Source organism: Anastrepha obliqua, chromosome 1 (assembly GCF_027943255.1).
Source record: "Anastrepha obliqua isolate idAnaObli1 chromosome 1, idAnaObli1_1.0, whole genome shotgun sequence".
Classification (NCBI taxonomy): domain Eukaryota; kingdom Metazoa; phylum Arthropoda; class Insecta; order Diptera; family Tephritidae; genus Anastrepha; species Anastrepha obliqua.
Window position 1 is genome coordinate 62022903 of NC_072892.1, and position 25522 is coordinate 62048424.

The window sequence follows — 25522 nt, forward strand, 5'->3', positions numbered from 1 at the left end:
ATTACTTTCTATTCTTCTATTGCTATCATCATCAACTGAAATAGGCAGCAAATGTGTTTCTTATCGAAAAATAGCAAATGGCTCTGAATTTGCCGCTGTACTTCTTTGCGTGTGCATATATGTATATGTGCACCCTTCGTTAGTTAACGCAATACTAGTATTTATATTTTCCCCTGATTGATTTTCGTAATTAGTTAAACTTATTTCTTTTTTGCTCAACGCAAATATGAGCCAAACAGTGTGAGTGATGCAACTGTGTCTAAGCGATTATTGATACAATCCCACACAAAACAATTTATTGATTTAATAATTTTTGCCACAGGTAATGGTTTGGGTCGCTGTAACCGCAGATGGGTGCTCCAATCGTTTTCATCGAGCTTGACGTCAAGGTACATAAATGCGAAATATTATCGGGAAAGTATTCTGGAGATTGCTTTGAAGCCGTGACCAGACAAACATTATGGTGCCAGTCCATGGACGTTTCAACAGGACTCGGCAACGTCTCACAAAGCTCGAGTGAACCAAGAACGGTTAAAAAACAAATTCACCAGACACGAATCTCTTTGGACCATTTTAGAGAGCAAGGTCCGTACTAAAAGATTAACTAGTCTCGAGGCGCTGAAAAAGCCATTGTCCGGAAGTGGGCCAAAATACCTGCAAGTCCCATCCGGGCAGCTTGCCATTTCTGGACCGTCTCAAGGCTATAGTCAAGGCAAAAGGTGCCCATATCGATCAAAAGTAAATTGATTCTTCTATCAGGGACTCAGTTGTGGGAAGACTCAGAAAATGAGCCCGGCAAACACTGTTTTCGCATTTTTACGGATGGCTCCAGGACCGAGCATGGCTCCGGCTCTGGGGTCTACGTGGAATCCAGCGGGACAAAACTGCACTTTGCTCTTGGAATGCATGCATCTGTGTTTCAAGCGGAGATGTATGCAGTTCAAGAAGCGATGAACTTTGTTGTGGAAAAGCGATGGAGAGGCAGATCTATATGCGTATGCAGCGAAAGCCAAGCTGCGCTAATGGCCTTAGACAGCCCTCCAACCACATCAGGGGTAGTCAAGTCCTGTAAATCCAGGCTGAACTATGTCGGTAGATATAATAGCCTGATGCTAACATGGGTCCCGGGACACGTGGGTATCGCGGGTAACGAGACCTCTGACTCCTTAGCTAAGATGGGCTCTGAGGTCAACTTCTTTGGCCCAGAGCCCGTTTTGCCACTCCCTTCTGTGGCCATCACAGCCACGGTTAGCAAATGAGTAACTACCACCCACAAGTGAGCTTGGCAGGCTGAGAGAGGCTGTAGATGGACTAAACTGATGTTACCTGTCATGTCCGATCGACTGTCGCAAACCCTTCTGTCATTAATCAGAGGGGAGTGCAGACGGCTGGTTGGACTGATGACGGGTCACTTTCTGTGGGCAAAGCACACGGAAAGGTTGGGCATCTCAGACAGTGTACTCTGCCCAGCTTGTGAAGAGGAGGATGAGACGGCGGACTACTCCTTGTGCGTCTGCCCCGCATTCGCTCGAATCAGGTTTAAGGTCTTTGGCACTGATGTGTTAGGAAGCGACCATCTTGGCTCCTTGGCACCACAAGATCTACTCAGATTTCTTCGGAGATCGGGTAGATTTAACGAAAATTAAAAGGGAGTCCAAGTGTAGTACAATGGACTTAATTAATGTCTGAGTGCTGCACTTGCTAGTTGTCCCGACAAAAACAAATTGATTCTTAATTTTGTCTTATTTTCACATAGTTTTTACTTTGAATTGAATAAAAGTTATTTTCTAAAGTCAATTTATGGCCTTTTTAATTGGTGACCCTACGGGTGCCGGGCCCTGACAAGACATTTAGTATCGACGTGTCACAGTATTTTCTACGATGGAAAAAATCAAATTCCGAATCAAATGATTGAATTTTTGTTTTTTAAAGGTTTTAAAGCAAAACCAATTTATGAACGAATGTTGAAAGTGCATAAGGGCTTTTTGCCATCAATAAGTACAGAAAGATTAGGAAGACGGGTTGTTGAATTTAAACGTAGTCGTACAAGACGACGATCAACGTCAAGCAAAACACCAGAAATCGTAAAGATATAAAGGATATCGTATTGGAAAAACGTCGAGTGACTGGAAGAGATTTAGTAGAAGCACTAGGCATCTCATTGGGCAGGGTAAGCATTATTTGACTGAAGTTCAGTTTCAAAAAGGGTTTGAGTTTCAGAAAGCTGTGCGTACAGTGGGGGCCGCAATCGCCAAAAATGGAACAAAAACACATTGGAATGCGACTTTCTCAGCAACATTTTGAGCGTTTTCGAAAGGATAAAGTGGATTATGGATGGGACTTGGGTATGTCACCATGATCCTAAATCAAAACTAGGGATTGAAGAGTGGTGTGAACCTGATTCTTCGGCTCCGAACTGAGTTCCAGACGCTAGATTAATAACCAGATACGTATTTACATATTGTACTTATACTAGAAAAGTAACCAAGCCCATAAAAATATCCCTGCTAAATCCTTTTATACCTTATAATCTTCCCATGGCAACATTGCCGAAAAATGACAGTTAATATATTTTAAAAAAATATCAAGTAAAACTGGATGCAAGGCTAGTGTGCACTAACAAGTTACATTAATTTTTTGATATTTTGGAACAATTTGAGAAATTACAATTAAAATTTTTTTTAAATAAATAATTATTTCTTAGTATCAGGGCACCCGTATGCCTGCGGTTCATTTTTTACTGACAATATTATCCAATAAGCAAATCACCTTTTCACTAATCTGGGACAGACGGTTGCCCACTATAATTTTAATCAGAATTTAATACGCCGGCAGTCCCGATTAATGTCGCCGTCTGTCTAGGCTATTAGATACCCTTGAGATTCATTGAAGGTGGATCTAAAAATATCGCTAAAGTGGTGAAAAACAAAATTTCTTTTCTATCCGATGGCCAACGGGCTTCCCACCCTAGAAATTCGCATAACTTGTATTCTACTACCCTTTTAATTAAAATATTAGAATTCACAACTCTACAATGTCACAATAATTTAAAAAAAAAAATTATGCATACACATTTCCAACATTTATTCTAGGTTTGTCATAGCTAGAAATTCCAAGTTCTGCTGGAAATTTCATTGCATTCGTTTGGATTTCTAACTTTAGCTTCCAGTTTACATTTTTCACACGAATTTCTTGCATTTCTTCCTTTTGCCACCTTATGCGAAATACTCACATAACCAGCATACTCGAGTGCTTGAGCACTGTTTCGTGTTTCGTCGTCTGTCACTGTGCCAACACTACTACTCTGCGCTTCCTGTGTGTCATGCATACCCCACCACCGTAGCCGTGGAGTCATTCGTCTAAATATCACAACACCTGCTCTTGTTCGGTATGCCTTGAACTTGGCAATGCGATGACTACAGTGATGGCTACGATGACTGTGCGACTGTACGACTGTAACTTTAACAATAATAGCAACAAAAATTAGAAATAGCCGTGCTTAATGTCCCATTTCCAGCACGGAAAGCATGCAGAACGGTACTTGTAATGCTAGTCGACATTTTCCCCACTTCGGCACCAACACCACCACCCACAACCACTCACATACTTTGTTGAATACATTTCTTAACTTTTCTTTTTATTTCCGTTCTTGCTTTCCTCTAAATTCAGTCCGAGAAAAAGTGAACGAGTGTGCCAAGGAGTCCAAGTAAACGAGCATTGACTTAAGGGTGGCATTGACACAGGAAAATTTCGTCTTGTGGGTCATCCGCGTTCAGCGAACAAAGGGGAAAATCTGAATAGCACTGTAAATGTAGGCATGTATGTATATGTATACGAAATGGGTGTAGATATTTAGTGCTTAATAAAAATCGATCGATTATATCGAAATTGGATTAGGAATGAATGGCTTTCATGGGAATTTTTAGGGTGGTGCGAAGAGTAGCGGCGAATGGTTTATGAATACAAGCAAGAAAGTAGCGATAACAGCTAGCGGATGAGTTGAATGTGCGGCGAAGTGACTTGAAAACTGCAAGTAAGAAATGTCAGTTAAAGAAAAAATGCCTACGATTTGTTTGCATAAGCTGAGGACATGTTGAAAAGTTGCTATATAAAATTTGAATAAGAAAACAAATAGCAGTCGCTATTGGAATTTCTAATATTGTACCGCATGACTTGGCGGGAATTTTCACCATGTCACCAAATATATGTGTGTACATATGTATGAGTATATGACAACACTTAATGCGCTACTTACATCAAAACAATATTTCTTGTTCTTGCCCTGCGTTAGCTAGAACCAGATTGAACTGGTTAGGAGCTCTACAACATGAGAAGTTAGAATGCCTCTCGGGGTTAAAGCTTCAGAGTTTACTTTGATTCGCAAAAGTCGCAGACGTTTTACAAGATGTCTAATGCAAAGAAAAGTAAAGGTCTAGCTCTATCTGGTAATACTAAGGACCAATAGGTCTATTGTGACTTGAGCTTTGCTTGGTGTTTATTTTTTTCATGTGCAAAATTCTGCAATTCTCCCCAAGCTCATATGCGTGTGCATATGCATAATGCCGCGCAATATTTCCAGAGGCATTGTCTGGGAGCGGAATATAGTAAAACCACCAAAACCTTTGACATTCTCAGTTCAAATATTTTATTATTCCAGTAATAGAATATTTTATCCCATTATATCTCTTTTTATGTTCTAAATAAGTTTTAAATTATTCACTCCACTCCACTCTAAAAATGTGGAAACTAATGTAAAAATGCTACTCTAAGCGAAATACCTAGTTTTACATAGCGAAAAATCTTACGATTGCACAACATTTAAATGCTTAAATGTCACAGGGGATATTTTTGCAAAATATTTAAATCCGAGAAAACGTAATTCTAACTAATTTTCGAGAAAGAAAATGCTTTTAAAAAGTAGTTAAAGGGTTAAGATACTACAGAGAGTTACTATTATTATTATTGATTGGCTGTTTGTGCACTGCGACCCTAAAAGATCTCTTATGCAGCCATGTAACCTACTCGAACAGTTTAAAAAAAAAATAAATAAATAATTGGCGCGTACACTTCTGTTAGGTGTTTGGCCGAGCTCCTCCTCTTATTTGTGGTGTGCGTCTTGATGTTGTTCCACAAATGGAGGGACCTACAGTTTCAAGCCGACTCCGAACGGCAGATATTTTTATGAGGAGCTTTTTCATGGCAGAAATACACTCGGAGGTTTGCCATTGCCTTCCGAGGAGCGACCGCTATTATAAAAATGTTTTTATTAATTTTGCTTTCACCGAGATTCGAACCAACGACCTCTCTGTGAATTCCGAATGGTAATCACGCACCAACCCATTCGGCTACGGCGGCCGCCGAACAGTTTTAGGCTATTAATAAATCCTTTAGGCTATTAATAAATCCTAAAACTGCTGTAGGCTTATTTTCTACCAGGAAGTTTGGATTTATAGCCTTATTTCCCAGGTAATTTAATCTGCGTCGTGCCACTGCTGGGCAGTCGCATAGAACGTGTTCCGCTGTTTCTTGTACCTCTTTGCAGGGTCTGTAGAAATCGTTTCCTATCGCACCTATCTTTTTCATGTGATAATTAAGTTTACAGTATCCTGTTAGTAGTTCAGTGGAAAGTTTTATATCCTTTCTGCTTAGGTTATAGGTTGCTTCTGCCTTTATCCGTTCCGGTTCTATGAGTCTTTCGATTGGCGCATGCCCGATTGGGCTCTCCAGTAATCGATTACGCCTCGTTGTTCCTGCTCTCGTAGAAAGGCACTTTGCAAGCTGTTGTTTACCCCGCAGAAAAGTTCAGGACCTATGAAGGGAATGTTTGCCCCCTTTTTCGCAATTTCGTTCTCTTCGTACCCCTCATGTCCCGGAGCCCACATCAAGATAACAAAGTTTCTTGATTCTAGGGTGTTGAGAATTTTAAAACATTTCCAGACCAACTTTGATTGGAATGAGAAGCGATTTAGAACTGTTTGACTGTCAGAGAGAATGTTAATATTGGCACCGCCATTAAGGCACTTCTATAAGAGTCCCAGTCTCGAGTTTCCTTGGCACTATTGAAGATTTGACGGGCTTTCCTCCTTACTCCACCAGTGATAAGAAATTGGTATCTATAGGTAAGAAGTCTTGAAGTTTTCCCATAAATGGAGGCACCTCTGAACGGCAAATGGTTTGTTTGAAGAGGAGCTTTTTCAAGGCAAAGTTACACTTGGAAGTTTGCTATTACCTACCGAGGGATAACCGCCATGAGAAAAACTTTTTTTAGCATGGGATTTTTCAAACCCGGAGTTTCAAACCTCTAATGGCACTATTACTTCTACAAACCATATCGTTGGTGCATAGTAGGAATGACTTACAGGAGTTGTTTAGAACCTTAACTTAAGACTGCATACGGTTACATCATAATCGACTGCACATGTTTCTGTACCAGTTCCGTTTGTCTACTCAGATCGTGCAGAATTATAGGATATCTCTATAAATTGGATAAATGTTTTTAAAAACTCAAAGCTGATCCTGGCTGCTAGGACCGCTTAGCGCAATCAATTTTAAATGAGAGCTGTAACAAAAATTTTTTTGTGGCAGCCCAAATGAGCTGCCTCGTCATCGTTCCAGTAAACAGAAAGCATGGAGTTTCGAAGCCTAAACAAAATCAGTTAATTCAAGTTGCACAGATCTGTTCTTCTTCGCCATGATTGGCACAGTAGCCGGCGAAGCAATTTTGGCCGTGCACAACATAGTTGAAGGAGGAAATCGATAGGATGAAAGGAGAGCGCGGGGAGAGGTAGTGGTGGCATGGTTAGGAGGAAGGATTTAGAGTGTGTGGATTATGAACGATGGCTGTGCTGGGTTTGCGTCAACCGCTTTATGTTGCTGATGAAGTTGAACGTTTTTAATATCAACGCCAGTTATATCAGTAGGCGTAGTAAAGAAGTGAGAGTCAAGATGCCAAGATATTAGCCCCGCAGGAGCAGGGCAGCTAAGCAGAAGGTGTTAAGACGATTCCACCTCATCCTCCATACATCCGACGCAAAAAGGACTCGAAGTAATTCCAAGTCTCACAGCATGCACTCCTCGCTCATAGTGTGTGAGAAAACCTACAAGGTTTGAGAGCTGATATTTTGTCAACCTCAGAAGCTCACCCGAGCGCCCCCGATCCACACGTCGCCAGAAGGATTTCGCGACCTCACAAGTTTGTGCACTTGCCCAGCTCTCGCTGAGTTGGCGCGAAGCCAATCTTTCCAGGAACAGACCGCGGGTAGTCGGCGGGATCGCAATTCTCTCCCTTCGCTGGGAAATCACCTCACATGTCCCTTATCTGGCCAGCTCATCCGCCTTACAGTTTCCCGCTATCACGCTGTGACCACGAACCCAGATGAGGTATATGTCAAAGAATTCGGACGCAGTTGAAAGTGAGGCCAGGCATTCCCTGTCCAGTTTCAAATGCACCGCCACTGACCCGAGGGCCCCAATTGCCGCTTGTCTGTCGGAGTAAATATTTACTTTCTTGACTGTAATTATGCATGTGAGCAGCCAATCAGCTGCCTCCTTGATTGCGGCTACCTCTGCCTAAAACACACTGCAGTGGTCCGGTAACCTGAATTGAGTTTAATGGGGAACTCTCTGCAGAATACTCCTCCTCCAACCCTACCGTCCAACTTCGAGCAATCCGTGAACAGGTTAACCAAGCCGTGTCTCCAAGTGTAGCCCCCCCGTCCACTCTTCCCTTGATAGAATGTAAATGGAGAAAGTTCCGGTTGGACTAAGCGAGGGTACACACTGATCCGTTGACAGGGGAATGAACTCAAAGTTTCTAAGGATGTTTGAGTACCCATAAGTTAGGTTGAGCCTCACCCCTCAGTCTAATTGCGGTACGTTCAGTGGCAATTGTGCCTGCGATGTCTACGGGTACTACATTTAACATTGCGTTGAGCGCCAGAGTTGGAGTCGTTCGAAGCACCCCACTTATTCCAATGAGTGCAAACCTTTGTGCTGTTTGGTTGAACATGACAAGAATATGCTCCAAAGGGATAGAACCACTAGCCGCGAGTAGTTCCGAAGCTAAAATTACTTTGCAAGCTTTTGATAAAGTCCGATTGAAAAATTCTCTCTAGGTCTTATAATCGCATAGACCTCTCAATACGACGGCTATACATATAAGTTTTATTCACTTGTCTTATTGCCTAGAATTCTCGTCATGCTTATGAAATGAACAAAAGACTTCGTGTGAGCTTACAAACTATAAGCAACTAACCTGCGAGCCCTGTTTGCCACTTTGTATGGCTTACAAATGTCAAAAGTGAAATTATATTATATTAATTGACTTCATAACTTTCACACAAACTCCACACTTCTCCTTCCTACTACTGGCCTCCTTTCGTTCTAACCTTAACACCTCATATTTATGACTATTCAGACAAGTTTCAAATATACAAATTTAACGATTTGTTATGTGAAAATTGCGCCTACATTTCGAGAGCTGCGTACATTAACAAAAAGTTGCATAACTTTAATCAAATTAAACTGAGTTGAGTGAGTGTATGCTTGTATTTGCATAAAACCAATTTAACACACACACACATACGCCCATAAACGAACTCATTTACAAATTACTTTTGTATTTCATTAAATTGTTTCTTTTTCCATTCTTGCATTTTATTCTCACTTGCCCTTTCGCCGTTTCGCAGGTTGTGGCGGGAATAGAGTTGGAACCTGGCAAGTTGCGCCAACACGCATAACTGCAGGCAATGTCAAAAGTTTGCAAACAGCCATGTACATATATAATTCACATGTAAATTTTCGCACAGGTTGGACGCTTTCAGACAGGCGGACAAGCACACAACTGGCAGAAAACGCCAAGAAAAAAAATTAAAATTTAAACAACTTGAAGAAATGTGCATGAGGTGAAACAAAGGCGGATGTACTGTATTGTAGGTACTGGGGTTCAAGCGCCCCAAATAATCAAACATTCGAAAGATTATTTCATTAAAAAAATGGCAATAAGCAAATAAAAAAATCGCTGCGAGTCTGCGAGGGAAGTTTCTCAGGTGGATATATTCACTTCAGTTGGTAACAGATGCAGAGACGCATCCACCGCAAGAGTGACTTGAAATTATGTTGAATTCCTATCGAACAGCACCGTCTTAAGACCGCCACCAATTTCGAGTTAGCCTGAGAAACTTCGGTGCATATTTTCGATCCGGAGTAGTCAGAAGGACATTACTTCAATAAATTTCGAATCCGCCTCAGACACTTCGAGTGAATTTACAAGAAGACTTTTCACCCTAGATGGAAAGTCATACGTGTCGAGCTTGGAGGCAAAAAGTATAGAGAAGTTAACGCACGGTCAGCGAAATCAAAGGGGTTTTTTTTTAATTGCACTTTAATTGTAATTTTTATTCAAGTGGGTTCCTGGGATAGAAATACCATATAGAGGGAAATGTCCCCTTCTCAGACATCTTTCTAAAAAAAAAAACGTTGAAGACAGATGGAGGTCTGTCTCATCGTGTGCTATTTCGAAAACGCTATGTTCTAAGCACGATATTAACAGAACGCATAACGTGATGGGAGTCCCCCGCCATTCAATTTTCAAACTCATTGCGGTGCTCACTGGTCACTGGTTGATCGGTACTCATGCGGAGAAGCTTGGAATTCCGTACAACCCCCCTTGCAGAAGCTGCGGGGATCCTGCAAAGAAAGAGATTGTTGAACACTTTCTCTGCAAATGTCTGACTCTTGCGGCTGGGCGCTTGAGATTCCTTAGCGTGCCCTTTGGGAATAACTTGAAGAAATTCTCCAGCCTAGATCCCTTTTCTCTCCTCCACTACATCAACAGCACTGGATGGCTGTAGACGGTTTTCCCTTCCCTAAATTCTTTCGCAGGTAGTGGTCCACATTATGGTATAAAACGGCGCGTAAGTGCTACTTATAGTGTACCTGGGGTACTCTTGCCATCTAACCCAACTAGCTGCCTAAAGTCTTCTGTAAAAACGCTACGAACTTATTTCTTCTTAATATATTATTTTAAAATATTATTTTTATATTTCTTTTTTTTAATTATAGTATTTGATAATTCAACACCTCCACGACCCCACGATGGAACTCAAACATAATTTTTGACTATAGCTCATACTTAAGCACATTTTATGGCATAAGTAAGATTTTGACAACGACATTCCCAAACACCAATGACTTCTCTAGTGAAATGAGAGGCTTCTAGCTTAAAATTTAGTTTTCAAACTAAGACACGCACCCCCTCAGAGAGTTTGTGGATGCGGCTGTGGGAGTCCGCAATGATAGCAGCAGCGATTCGGGGGAGGAAGAGTGAAGTTCCAAAATTTGTTGCAAAAGTCACGCAAAATTTGGAGTGAAATTATTTTGCATATGACGCACTCGCGAAGCGGCAGAACTGTCAAAAGTAGCAGAAATAGACTCGATGTATGAATGTATATTAATAATAATTTGCATACTAATGTCAAAAGCAACCGAAATGAAGCAAAATAAGGAGCGCTAGCATGGCGTAGCAGCAATTACATATGCAAAAAGTTTTGCGCAGCTCAAGAATATCGGGAAGACGCGGCGAAGATGTCACAAATGCTGTCTGTCTGTATGTATACAGTTTGGCACTTGTTCGTTTTCTTGTTTTTTGTTTTTGTAATATTTTTAAAGTGCTCTTCAATAATATATGTAAATACGCTACTGCCTCTTCTGCTTCAAAAGAAAAAGAGAGCAAATATTTTGTAAAAGTTGAGAAAGTCAAGTGCAGCACTGCCGAATTGCAAGCAAGTTTCCCTAAAGTATCTGCTCAAATGTACATACGAGTATATTGCAGTTGATTCGTATCAACTCAACAACAACACTATGAACTCGCTTCAATTTTATTATTATTATTCACTTAACTTCAGTAATTCGCATTTGCGGCAATTTGTTTACATTGAATGCAGTTATTTGCTTGGGGGATGCACCGAAAAAATAGCTGAAAACAGAGTTGCGTGCAACTCGTGAAAAGACCGTAAGCACCTGTGAATAAATTGTATGCAGATTGGATGGAAAGATAAAATTGATGCATAAATTGGCATAAAAAGTGATGAGACATTGTAACGGCATAATGTAGTGAAATTCAGCTTGGTTTTAAAACTTCACACACTCCAGTATTTCAAAAAGAAGACGCAATCAAGTGGTTAAAAAAGTATGTACGAGGGTGAATTATTAAACAGCCGAAATTTTAATATACGAAGGTTGCCTTCTTTAGTTTGCGCCCGATAGTGGAAACACAGCAAAATAATATGACACCGGCTTCTTTGTTTCTCAAAATATTCTGCTTGGAAATCAATAAAGAACAGAAGTGGATAGCTCCAAAACGCGCTGTTTAAACGCTTCAAATCTTTTAGGTGATAAATCAGGGATGTAAGGCGGTTGCTTAATACGATCTTCTGAGTACTCAAAAACGCACTTGTATGCGCCGATACGTTAGAGCTGGCATTGCTTTGGTGAAGAATTATTTGCTTTCCCGATTAACACAGGGAAACATTTTGTTCGTGGGAGAAGGACGCACGGGTAAGAGAGAGAGAGGGAGAGAGAGTTTTCTTTCCCATACTGGCGACACGCTTTGTGTTTTTTATTCGTATTGTCAAACTTAAAGAATAAACGTGAAAAGCAAAAAATGTTGCCGAACTCAATTTTGCCCATATGACCGTGAATGAAACATCAAAAGAAAATATCCAGTCTCTCCCTCTAGATGTCTCTATGTGTAAATCGGGACTTCTTCTTCTTCTTGTTTGGCGCGATAACCGCTTACGCAATTTGGCCGAGATTAACCAAGTGCGGCAGTCGATTCTTTTTTATGCCTAACGGCGCCAGTTTTCATTAAATTTCTGGCAAACAAATGATTCTGCGCAACTCAGAATTAACTATCTTAAGTTTTTCTAGTGGCCGAGAATTTGCTTTGAGGTGCTTCTTCCGCGAACAACTTTTTTGAGACTAAACTCGCCTTCGAATACGCATACTGTCGAATACATTTGTTTCAGGCTCACACGCATAGATCCAAAATTCGTCACCTGCCAACTGGTACGAAGTAATAGACGTGCTTCCAACCACCACGGCCAAATTTCTTTAAGAGTCAAAGAGCTTTAAACATTATAGAAGGCATTAAGTGAAGTTTAAAAATCAATAAATTTTTTTTTATGACCTTTCTAAAACAGACCAACAGAACTTTACTCTCAAAGCATAATTTTTTTATTCAATTTTGCTTAGAATTTTCCTCATTGTTTGCCATTTCATTCGATGGAAAAAAATACAGCGATTAGCATTTGTTAAAAAATTCGTTTATTGAACCTTAAATTATTTTCTTCTCTGGTACCAGCTTTAACCACCCAGCGTGCAATATCCATTAGCCAAGTGAAGAATCCCTGAAGCGCAAATATTTAATCCGAAAAATGCAACACATACTTAATTCTGTTCTCACACATCCTTCTGCTTACTACAATCAATCCTGTAATTTCGGGATCTGGAATTTTTAATTTCTGAAAATCCCGGAATTTTTGAGTGGAATTTTAATCCATTTAAGAAGAATCCTCGAACAGGACGAAAAAAGGTCATACCCGAGTGCCCAACCGAAGATTTTAAAAAAGGTATCCAACGGAGTGTTAAACGTTTACCACACCCATCCTCTTTTATGGGATTATAGTCTGGTGGACGACTCTCGACAAGACAACGGTTAGAAACAATCTTCAGAGAGTTCTACGTATGGCGCTCTCTTTGTACTCTTTTCTTCTTACCTCCCCTAGATTTAGATGGTAAACAGAATGCAGGTAACACTGCTGCTTGGCTTGCCGTAACGAATCAATGTCTCAATTTAGGGGTTAGTCATTCGGCCATAACAATCGGTCTGGGTCCAAACAATCCTATTACCTATTGTTTGAAGGAACCATTCTTTAACAGGTTGTTTAGTACTAGAATTCCAGCTAGATATGAGTGGGTTGACAATATACCTGACCGGAAAAACTGCCTACGGTTCTTTACTGATGGTTCAAAGCTTGAAGATATATTTGGCTTTGGAGTCTACTGTAAGAAGGCAAAAGTAAGCATTTCGGCTCGTCTTCCTAATACCTGTAGCGTATTTCAGGCTAAAATTCTAGCCATTATTGACGCAGCTGTCTGGTTAGGCAAAAATGTGACTACCTTCAGAGAAATCTGTATTTGCTCCGATAGCCAAGTGGCAATTAATTCTCTTAGCGGGGTTGTCACTAATTCCATCATTGCTCGCAAATGCCGGGCGTCTCTTAACGAGGTGGTGGAATACTCCCGCATCCAATTGATATGGATTCCAGGGCATTATAACATACCACAGAATTGAAGGGCAGGCAAATTAGCGAGAGCGGGCACTCCCACTCGCCACCCTCTTGATATGGAGATTATAGGTATACACCTCTCAGCCTATAAACTGCGAGGTGGAATTAGCTTTGTCACTTCAGTCAACACGAGATGTCTAAAAGATTTTTTTCCAAAATGGGGCGCTAGTTGCTCAAAGGCCCTACTTAATCGGTCAAGGAAAACCATTTATATGTTAGATATGTAGATATCTGTATGTTGGAGGTCTCATAATGGGAAGGGGCAGAATGGTACTTCAACCATTTCACTTACCTACCTGCTTAACACAATGTAACCGCCAGCCGAAATCTGCACGCTAATTTCACACATATTCACACACTCGTCCAATCAGTCGTTGTTCAGACGGTAACGAAGGGCATTGTGTTAACTTTTTTCGTATATTATGCTTCGTGATCCCAGTTACATCAGCCCCTCAGCTTATTCTTTTCACCAAGAGTGAGACGAAACAATGATAGCGACTTCTGTTATACTGCATACTTAACCAAAAACAAACGGTGCTCCCCATAACCAATTTCCCCTTTAATAGGCTGGGGGCATTCTCGTATGTATGAATAACACTTTTTAACAATAAACATTAACCTAATCAAAAACCTCTTAATACATTGGGCCTGTTTTGGGATGACAGAATAAGATCACGAAAATTCCACCATCAGTAAAATCCCGAAATTTGGCATACGTCACCTCATACGTACGTACACACAGTTTGACAAATAGCAGCAATGAGAATGAGTGGCAAACACACTCGCCGTTTTATAAACAATTAAAGTAATGAGCTCTACAACAAAACAGCACACAACCAAAAGAGTAGCAAAAATAATACAACAACAAAAACAAGGGCTGATAAAAATAATTTCGTATAAACATTTTCGTGCTGCTGCTTAAAAACCAAGAAAGCGAAAAAAGAAAGCAACAAAAGCAAGTGGTGGCCGCCGAGAAAGTACGAATAGTTGTAGAAGTTTTGGAGTTGTAGTTGTAAAAACACCAGTAGCAACAGCGGCATACTAACAGCGACAACAATGACTGCATTAAGAATTACTTCATTTTCATTAACTGCTCAACAATGGCGGAATGTGACGACAGCAACAGAAGCGACAACCAGACATCCATCCGATCAGCCAGCCAACCAACCAACCGACATGACTGACAGCTATAAACAACAAATCAGACGGCTGGAGAAACTACGAGCGCTTTTAACGACATCAGCCATTTGCACGTCCTTTTCAGCAACAGAACAACAGAAGAAAAAAAATCATGCAATTATAATGAAAGGAGTTGCATAAGAGCGGATGATAGTTGGTGAAATGGAGTGATGTAGCGGTGGTTATGCAATCTTAGTTGGAAGCGCGCATAAATGTAACGTCTGACATGCAATGGTCGCAACGCATTTACAAGAGCTTATATGTATGTATGTATGCAAACAGTTAGTTGCGTGAAAGCATAAGTGCAAAGTGGGTGAATGATGCGCGCAGCGGTTGTGGGTGGCCAAAGTAAAAAATAAAAATGTGTAAAAAGAAAAAAAAAATGCAAGTAAACAGCGAAATAAATGTAAGTAAAGCGAACAAATAATACACTGAGGGAAAAAGGAAAAGCGTAAATAGACAGCGACGTAAATAAACTTAAAAGGCGTAAATAAACTTACGAGTAAAAGGCTGGCTTAATTAAATAAATAATTTCATGTTGCCTTTGCATTATGAGAATTCGTAACGGGTGTATAAACCAGTAAATGGTCTGGGGAATATTCAGCATAATGCCGCACGCTTTGACAAAAAACGGATGTAAAAGAGAGATAGAGAGGTGTATCCTCGTCCCAAAATTGAAAACTGTACTCTCCGAAGGATTATAGTTTTTAAGTAATTTACAAGGTGAAGTCCAAAATAAACAAGACTGAGTTAAAACAGAAACGACAGGAGCTTTGTTCTGATAACTTCGAGTTATTTATTCACTGCTTTTCGTGAACCAAACGCTTTTCGAAAGAGTGTTTCAAGTCATTGAGCGGACTGTCCCTCAGGATGCCGGTACAAGCCATTTGGACGGCCTCTACAGACGCCAAATGCAATTTTCCGAATAGGTGGAAGAAGTCATATAAGGCGAATACAGTGAATGATTGATGTTTAAAATGCGATTTCTAGTAAAAAAAAAGTCACAAAAGTGGATCGATGAGATGGTGCATTATCATGCAATAAGTGACAGCTTCCTTCTTCACGGTATTCAGGGTGAATTCGACGAATACGGTGCAACAAACGCTTCAAAACTCCACGATAGAAAATTGCATTGACGGTTTGGACCGTTGGCACGAACTCTATGTGTACAATTCCCTTAGAATCGTAAAAACAAATAAGCATCGACTTGATTTTTGACTTCTCCAAATGCGATTGTTTGGGTGGTGACTCGCCTGGGGACTTCCATTCGGCACTTTGTCTTTTCTCGCCTCTTTCTTTCGAATGTTGAATTCTGAGCAATTTTTGGTCCTCAGTTAACTTGTGCGGTATGAAACGTGCACAGACCTATCGTAAGCCCAAATGATCAGTTAAAATGCGATAAATCGATGTTTTGGAGTTATTCAACACCGATTCCATGAATTTCAACGATTATGGAGTTTTCGGTGATTACTGATCATTTACGTCCTCACAACCATCTCTGAAACGTGTAAACCACTCATGAACTTCGACACGAGATAGACAATCTTCGCCATAAACCTTTTTCATCAATTGAAATGTTTCGGTACACATTTTACCGATTTTAAAACAAAATTTGATATTAACTCTTTGTTCGAAACTCATTTTTCTACCGATGACACAAACATACTGACACCTTAGACGCAATAACTTCGCATTTCTAATGAACGGAATGTCACCAAGTTTTCACTGGAAGTCAGCTAGGGATGTAACTTCCAACACACTAACTCATTAAAAAGATGGCGCCATCAAAAACATTTTTATGACGTCAGTCTTGTTTATTTTATAATTCACTGTGTATTCTTAAATTTTGTAATTTAGCAAAAGATTAGTGTTGCCATGTTAATCGAATGAGTTGATGCGTGAATACCATTCGGGAATGCGTACCATCAAATCTCCGTGCATGACCATCAAATAATAAAATAAGTGTTTTCTAATAGAGGTCGCTCCATGGCAAAATTCCGAGTGTATTTCTGCCACGAAAAAGCTCGTCATAAAAACCATTTTCCATTTGGAGCCGGCTTAAAACTGTAGGACCTTCCATTTGGGGAACAACATAAGGACGCCCAACACAAATAGGGAAAGGAATTCGGTCAAACACCTAACAGAAGCTTAAGCAGCACCATATAGTATTTGCTCCATATGGGATATGGGCATGGTTGTTGACCGATTTCGCTCATTTTAAGCAAGAACTTACCTTGCGCAAAATTAATCATCCATTTTTGTTTTTGAAGAACTTTTTGTACTAAATAAAAAAATGTTTTGAGTGATGGAAATCTCTATTTTGATCTTTACTCGCTCGATTGCTTGTCTGATTGAATGCTACAGCAGTCTAGTTCAAATATTATTAATCTTCTTATAGGATGATTAATTTTGCGCCATCCACCACGAAAGGTGTGCGTGCTAGATTTCTACAATTTTTAGAGTTATAGCATATAACATTAAGCAGACGGATGGAAATTTAGTCTTAGCATATAAAAAATGGGCTTGACTCTCTTCTTACATTTCTCAATAATATTGGGGAGCAATACCTGTACTCATTTTTGAAGTTTTATTATTTTTCATTTTCCGTAGATGTCGCTAGGAGTATTTTTAAACCTTCCCAAATGTCTTCTTTTTTCTTATGTCTTGTGTCAACAATATTCAGTTCATTGTTTGTTACTTTTCATACAACAATGCATTTTTGTCGCTCTTAAAAATGTCGAATTTCCTGCCTTCAAACTACAATTTGCGGACACCGTTGATTTTCTGTTATCAATTGAAGAAAAACGCTTCTCAAGCTCATCAAATGCTTATAGAAGCTTATGGTGGACATGCTCTAAGTAGAGCACAGTGCTTCAGGTGGTTTGAAAAATTCCGAAGTGGTGAGTTTAGCGTGGAGAACGAGGACCGTGGCCGGCCACCGGAAAAGTTTGAGGACGCCGAATCGCAAGCATTGTTGGATTAAGATGTTGGTCAAACGCAAGATATGATGGCAGAGCAGTTGGGAGTGACCCAAAACACGATTTCCAAACGTTTGAAAGACATGGGCATGATTTTAAAGGTCGGAAGATGAGTGCCGCATGAACTGACAATGTGACAATGCACCGCCACATCGAACAAGAGCGACCGGGGGAATCGGTGGAGACGTACGATTGGGAACCGCTGGTGCATGCGGCTTACTCACCAGACTCACACCTCAATTCTCACGAAGAAGCCAAAAAATGCCTCGATGATTGGTTTGCGGCCAAAGACGACCAATTTTTTTGGCGCGGCATCCACAAATTTCCTGAGAGATGGGAAAAATGTGTCGCTAGCGATGGCTATTATTTTGAAGATAGATTAAATTTGTAACCATTTTTTGTTAATAGACATAAGTAAGTCGGTAAGTGTACCGAGTTTCATTGAAATATATTAATTTTTTCTCGAATTATCGGGCACAAGGACGGTCGGGCGGATGCACGGACATTTTAGCATATGTCGTTCCCTCTATGCTGTCACAACGTGCGGGTATAAAAACCATTCGGAATCACTTGAATAAATCTGAATACAAAAAGAAGCTCGATGTAAGATTATCACACGAGTTAATGAAAAAAATCGCATGGATCAAATTTCCGTCTGCGAATTTCTGCTCAACTCAAACAAAATCGAACCATTTCTAAATCGGATGGTGGCTGCTGATAAAAAGTGGATCACTTACGATAACTTCAAGTTAAGTCGGATGGAGTTAAATCGCCGCGGTGGTCATGCCGGTTTAACTGCCAGAAATGTTCTGCTAGGTATTTGGTGGAATTAGCAGGCAGACGTCTACTATAAGCCGCTCCCTTACGACTAAACTCTTAACCCTCCCTTGGACACCTTTATTAAAAGCTTCGGTGATGCAAGGAAATTGATGGGCTCAGAAAAAGCAATGCTTGATGAAATTTTTTAACGACTTTATCGAACACATTAGACCTTACAGACAGTGAAAATCATATGATCGGAGTCGATACACTTACTGCGAAGAGAGATTGTCGAAAAGCTTTGTCGAAAAATTAGTTTCTATTGTATTGTATGCAAGAATCAAGTATGTCAATAGCACTCATCTCTTAAATAAGTACAGGGTGCACCATCTTTTATGTCGGTATGAAAACATTGAATAACTTTGAAAAAAAAATTATTTTTTTTTGGTTTGGCTATTTCCAATTTATTAAAACTATTTTTTGAATTCAATATCAATCAAGTGGCCACCTTTATTAGCAATCACAAACTGCGATCTTTTTTTCTGCATTTGTCATTACCTTTCCAAGCATTTCTGGTTTATAGCGTCGATTTCGGCACGAATGTTTACCTTAAGCTGGTCAATAGCCTCCGGCTTGTTGGTGTAAACCTGACTTTTCAGATAACCCCACAAAACGAAGTCCGGGGGGGTTAAGTCAGGTGATCTGGGGGGCCAGTTGATGTCACCTCTTTTTGACACTAGAAGTCTTGGAAATTTTCGTTGCAGAAATTCAATTGATGCATTCGCAGTGTAGCATGGCGCACCACCGTCTTGTTGAAACCAGTAACCGTCTAAGCTGTTCTCACGCATTTGCGGACAGACATAATGAGCCAACATCCATCGATATCGGTTTCCATCCACCGTTTCGTTTTCTCGGTAAAAATATGGCTCAATGATGGTTTTGGCGCATATGCCGGCGCAAACAGTTACTTTCCGGTCATACGATGGCGTTTCAGGGATCTCGTGTGGATTTTCATTTCCCCAAATGCGGCAAATTTGTTTATTCACGCTGCCAGAGAGGTTAAAATGTGCCTCGTCAGTCATTAAAATTTGCTTCCAAAAATTTGGTTCAGTGTCAACCATTTAAGGGGGTATTCTAGTCTAGAAATTTGAAAAAATCGAAAATTTTTTTTTTTCAAAATTCGATAGTCTAGGTATTCAAAAATATCTCCCTAAAAGGATTTTGCAAAATTCGAATTATTTTCGAAATTACAACTATTTTAGTGACGCGACAGCTAGACTGGTTTGAGCGGACGGCGAAATTCAAACGCGTTTTTCTCAAAACTCCTTTTGCTGAGGTGGTTGACACGATATCTGAAGTTCTATCGGACCGATCCCTTTGAAATTTGGTGAGAATCTTTTTCATACATCTCTTTATCACTGGAGCATTGAATTTTGAAAAATTTTAATTTGAAGTATTTTTAAAAAATTCGTAAAGGTCAAAAAACAGGGGTAAAAAAAAATTTTTTTTTTCAAGTAGGCGCCATTTTGTGAATTTTTATTTTTTTTTTTCGGCCGAGGCTCAAGATGTAGCGACATCTTTACTTATTAAGAATTTTCTTTGTTTGTTCGATTTAGATCACTACAAGGGTTGGAATCATGTCAACCAGGGAGCACTGTTTGACTAGCAACCCCTACTTCACCGACCTGTCACTGGATGAATTTTTGACTTTTTTTTTTTTTTAACTTTTTTTATATACCTTAAACATCAATAAATATTATATAAAAAAATGGATAGTAAAAATGTTTTTAATTTTTCTTTTATCCTAGTTTGAAAAATACCCAAAAAGTAGGGCTCTAGACCAGAATACCCCCTTAAGCGACAGTTTGGCCGTACTCCAAGCGACGTGAATGGTCTCTCGGCAATATTCTTTGTGTCAGTTACACTTTATACGGAAACAAATTGAAATCATCCTGTAAAATGCGCCGTATTGTGGTTTTACCGACGCCAAAATGCTGAGCGCGACGACGATACGACACTGTTGTAAAATTGTACTGAATTGGCGTATCAAAGACATGTATGTTGAAGTCGATCGGTTGAGAGTGAGATGAGTGAAAGTAAAGAACAAAACGAAGAAATCCTTTTTTCACGAACTAAAATATTTTCAGCGACTTTTTTTTGCTGCTGTTGGTAGCTCAGTGCATATCAAAACCAATGAAAAAGGTAAGAAATTAAAAATATATACTTGCGATACTTAAAAATGATTAAAAATAATTATATTAAATACATATAGGTCCAGCCAGACCCGAGGTACCCAACTGAAGGTGTAACTTTTTAAATCCTTTTCTTCGTCCTAATCGAGGATCCTTTTTAGAGTCTATATCCATTAAACAATAAAAAATTAAATTTTAGAAAGCTATCTGGAAGCTCAAGTCGTTAGCTTTAATAGAAATATGTTAAATTCACGTCAAAAGTTGAAAAAGGTCTGGCCAGACTTGGGTGCCCAACTGAGGGTTAACTAAAATATGCGCTGCCAACAATTGGACCGTCGGACAGACAAGGCGCAGCAGTGGCCTGCTGTTGGCAGTAGGAGGGGATTTGTATTCCATCAATCTAACAACTCGCCAGAAAGCTTGATTGGGAGTCTCTTATGCGCCCAGCCTAGAATCCGGACCTAGCAACGAATGCTTACTTCCTGTTTCTGCCCATGGTGATGATTTTGCTGGTGAGGAGTTCGCTTCAGGAAAAATTTTAATCAATTAGCTGTCCCAGGTGAATGTTGCTAATATATAAAGTGGCATAAATGGGTAGTATGGTATTTTTTTTTTTCATTTTTTTTTTTTTTTTTTAAATTATTCTATAACATCTTAAGATTATTGTGTGAAAGTTTGAAGTGCATTGGAGTAAAATTGACAAAGACACAAAGTATCTACCTCTCCAACCGGATTTCACGCTGCCGAAATCTTTAAACGCGTTTTTCTCACACTTGCCTTTTTCACGGTCGGTGTCCACTGTAGATTCATATCTACTGCACCGATTCTTTTCAAATTTGGTTTTTTTGTTTCTTTACTTTATTCACGGGGTAATGACGTTGAGTTTTTTTTTTTTTTTAATTTTGTCATATTTTAAAACAACAAAGTTTTCAAGTTTTTTTTATGAAAAATCGGTGTTTTGACTTCAAAGCGCTTTAAAAAATTAAAAAAAAAAAAAAAATTCGACGTTGTTACCTTCGAAACTTTATTAGCTGATGAAATCAATTTGGTTTTCTGATTTTAGTTGATCCAGTAATGAGTTCTGAGGCACACCGCAATAAAACTTTTTTATGAGACGTCCGCGAAGATTCGCTGCCACCAACTCATTTCTTCATAAAAATCAATGAAAATTTCACACAATATTCTTTAAATATGACTTTATAATGAAGTAATTTTAAAATTTTGAATAAATCAACTGCTTGTTTTACACCGAATTAACCATACTACCCCCATAAAGGAATTTTCTCCCAAATAGCCACTAGCTATTGAGTAAAACGGTGCATATTTGAGTGGAATCGGATCATTCTGGCCATTTAAATTTCACAAATTTTGGCATAAAAATGGCATGAAAAAACAATGCATATCTTTTACTGTAATATTTGCATATTACGAGGGGTGCCTTTTATTTGGCAGGATTTGGCAACCCTGGTGTTGCAATCTGGCAACTGACAGCTGTATGGCAAAGTTTGACATTTTTTGGCTTTTACGTACTCAGAACGTTTTGAAATACCAGCGCTATTTGTGTTGTTTGCATTGACTTAAAAGATTCATCTCGGTCCAAAAATGGAATTAAATCGTGAACATTTTCGTGGGATTATTTTTTACAACTTTAGACGTGGATTAACTCAGCAACATTGCATGGATGAACTTAACTCATTTTTTGGCGATGAAGCTCCATCAAGGACCAGTGTTTATCGATGGTACGGTGAATTCAATCGTGGTTGTAGTTCACTCCAAGACGAATTTCGTGAAGGTAGTCCAAAATCAGTTGTTGTTCCGAAAACCATTGATGCTGTGCCCGAACTGATATTGCAAGATCGTCATGTGACCTATTGTGAGATTGAGACAATCTTAGGCATTAGTGGGACCAGCATAGATTCAATATTGCATAAACATTTGACTGTCAAAAAAATTTGTTCGCGTTGGATCCCACACAATTTGTCAATCGCTCAAAAAAAGGCTCGTATCGATTGGACGAAGGAAATGCTCAAAAAATACGATCGCGGGGCTTCGAAACACGTTTATGACATCGTGACAGGTGATGAATCATGGATTTACGCGTATGAGCCCGAAAGTAAACAGCAGTCGACTGTATGTGTGTTTCAAGATGAGCCAAATCCAACAAAAGTTGTTCGCGCACGAAGCACTTCCAAGCAAATGGTCGCCTGTTTTTTCGGAAAAACTGGACATGTCGCAACCGTACCACTAGAACAACGTTTTTCGACACCTGAAGAAGCGGTTGCGGCATTCAGAATGCATGTTTTGGAGTACCTCATTCAAAGTGGCAAAAGTGCTTCGACAATTGGTTCAAACGCATGCAAAAGTGTATAGATCTTCATGGAGAATATTTTGAAAAACAATAAAGTGAATTTCGATGATTAAAATTTGTTTTTGTTCTCTAATCCCGAAATATAAAAGGCAACCCTCGTAGCAATAAAATTTCATCTGTATCGCGTTGCCAATAATATGAACACAACTGCAAATACCATTTGCTTGCTTAACACTTCCTGCAAGTGATATGCAATGCCGCTGTCATTGTTCTGATCTTTTAATTACAACAATTTCAGAAAACTAAATTAACGCAAAGCGAGAAATGCACGAGGATGATATTTACCAACGAAGAGGCGTGGCGCCACAAGTGATAATATATTTCACCCATTTTCCACAAAAAAATTTGTATAGTCGTCGTTGAAACACCTTCACTGCTGCAGTTATGAAAAGTCTCCAAGCCAACAGACATTTTATTGTTGAAATGAAATACCGCACTTGAAGTTCAAGTACCGGAAAGTGGCAAGTAAGTTTAGTAACCGCGGAATAACATACCTACAAACATATGTACACATGAATGCATGCGCATAAAAAGCCAACAATAACAAGTGGTTCAGGGCAACAATGTCAAACGTAACAGGATTATGGCATTTTTGTGGTGCAATTGTTTTTCTTTGCCAGCAAGCCACCTATTCATATGTGCGTGCATAGGTACATATGTATGTATGTGCTACATTAAGCTGGCTCTGCCGAGGAGGAGAAATGTTATTGTGTTAGTAGATAAAAATTTGTTCAAATTATCTCAAGAGGAATTGCCAACGAAAGTGTTGTGCTGTAGAAGAAAGTAACAAAAACAAAATTCGATGTTTTCAAAATAAATCATATACCTATAGGTATGATATATACCTATATATTTTATGACATACAACAAAGCACTTTAGCCCAAGACTAAATTACTCGAGAATCGATCTGTATTGAAAATACTTCGCCAGTCTCATCATTGTAAGGATCCCGGCAGATTTCTCAAAAACTTTGATGATGATTTTTTTTTTTAATTTGCTATTCTTATCATCATCTTAAGGGGTCCCGGTGGTCTAGAGCTCGAAAATTAAGGGTACTTTTAGGATTTTTTTACAATAAAAAAATAATAAAAACGATATATCAAATTTTTAGGCTTTTATTTGACTTCTGTTACATACAAAAATGAATTTGAATTTTAATAATTTAAAAAATGGCGCTGAAGTTGATCCTCCCGAAAAATTTGACCTGGATGGTGTTGTCCATTTTGGCGCTTCTATTTATCTGAATCACAAAATCCAAAAAAATATTAATCAGTGTGACTGTAGCTATGTCCCGTACTAGAAAAAAAAAACAAAATTTGACCAAATGGGGCGGTTTTGAATTTGACACTAAAAAATTGTGTTTTTTTTCAGTTTTGTAATAAAAAACTTACGAAATATTTATTTTATTTTATTGTTTTTATTTTTAAAAGCTTACATTAGTGATGGGCAAACTCAGCACATTTGCACTGTGCGGCAGCGTGTGCTTCTGCGTGCTTAAAAGTGCTAGGCGAAGGGGGATAACAAAGCACAGGGAAGAAACGGAAAAATTGAGCGAGTTGTGTCTATGTTTGTATCCTGAATGAGAGAGCAATTATTCATGAATTCTTACCAGGGATGCCAACTTTTAACTTCATATCAACAAATTTCTAAAAAAAAGTTTTTTTTGGTAGATTTTTCTTCAATAACTAAATTTAATACATATTAAACTTTCTATTATAATAATGAATTAAGATAATGAAGAACAATAAACAAGCAAATAAACATTTCAAAAGTTCGCGTAATACTGTTTTTTAATTGCTAGATGTAAAGAAGATTAAGACTTCTGAAAATATTCAATTTGAGATTAAATTAAAATCTTACATATTGGAAAGCAATGACAGTTAAATCTTCAGTAATATTGATCACTGCATATTCTAACGAATCTGTAAATTATTCACACTTATCTTATGATTACTTAAATGTTTTTTGAGATCGGATATATTTTTTTAAATTGATGTTTTTTAAATTGAGCTAAGAAATCCAGAAAATCAAATTTTTTAGCAAATTACTTTATAAAATTGCAAACTCTCTTCAGCTACCGAAGTTTGTCAAATGTTTCAGAATTTTTAGCTACTATATGATACCATTTTTTCTTTTATTATATTTTTCATAAAAAGTGGACGTGATTGATAACTAATTTCGCCCATCTAAATCCAATACACTCTGATATGCACAACTGGAAATAAAAATAAACAACCAAGAGTATATACTTATGTATATAAATTATGAATAATAAAATCAACAATGCCCAAAATTGATTCCCACATTTAACAACTGCGGCAACTCTTACTCATAAGTTTTGACATTTCATAAATAAAATCAGTTTTTTCGTGATTTCTTCATTTTTCGACGATATTTTTTGAGACCGTAAGTTACATACTATTGTCGCATAAAAAACCACTAATATTAAGTGTATTTGTATGGTGTGGATGCAGTGAAAGTGCTGAAAATTCTATTTAAAAATTTGAAACGGCGAACGTCAAAACAAAGTGCACAGTGTTCAACTGCCGACAAAAACATAAATTTATTTCTAATGTGTAATATATTATTCTGTTTTAACTTTTAATTTAGATAAGCAAAGTTAAATAAAATATTAAATATAAAACATTTGGTTCAGCATGACCTCAAATAAAAGAACATTGTTTAATTTGAATCCG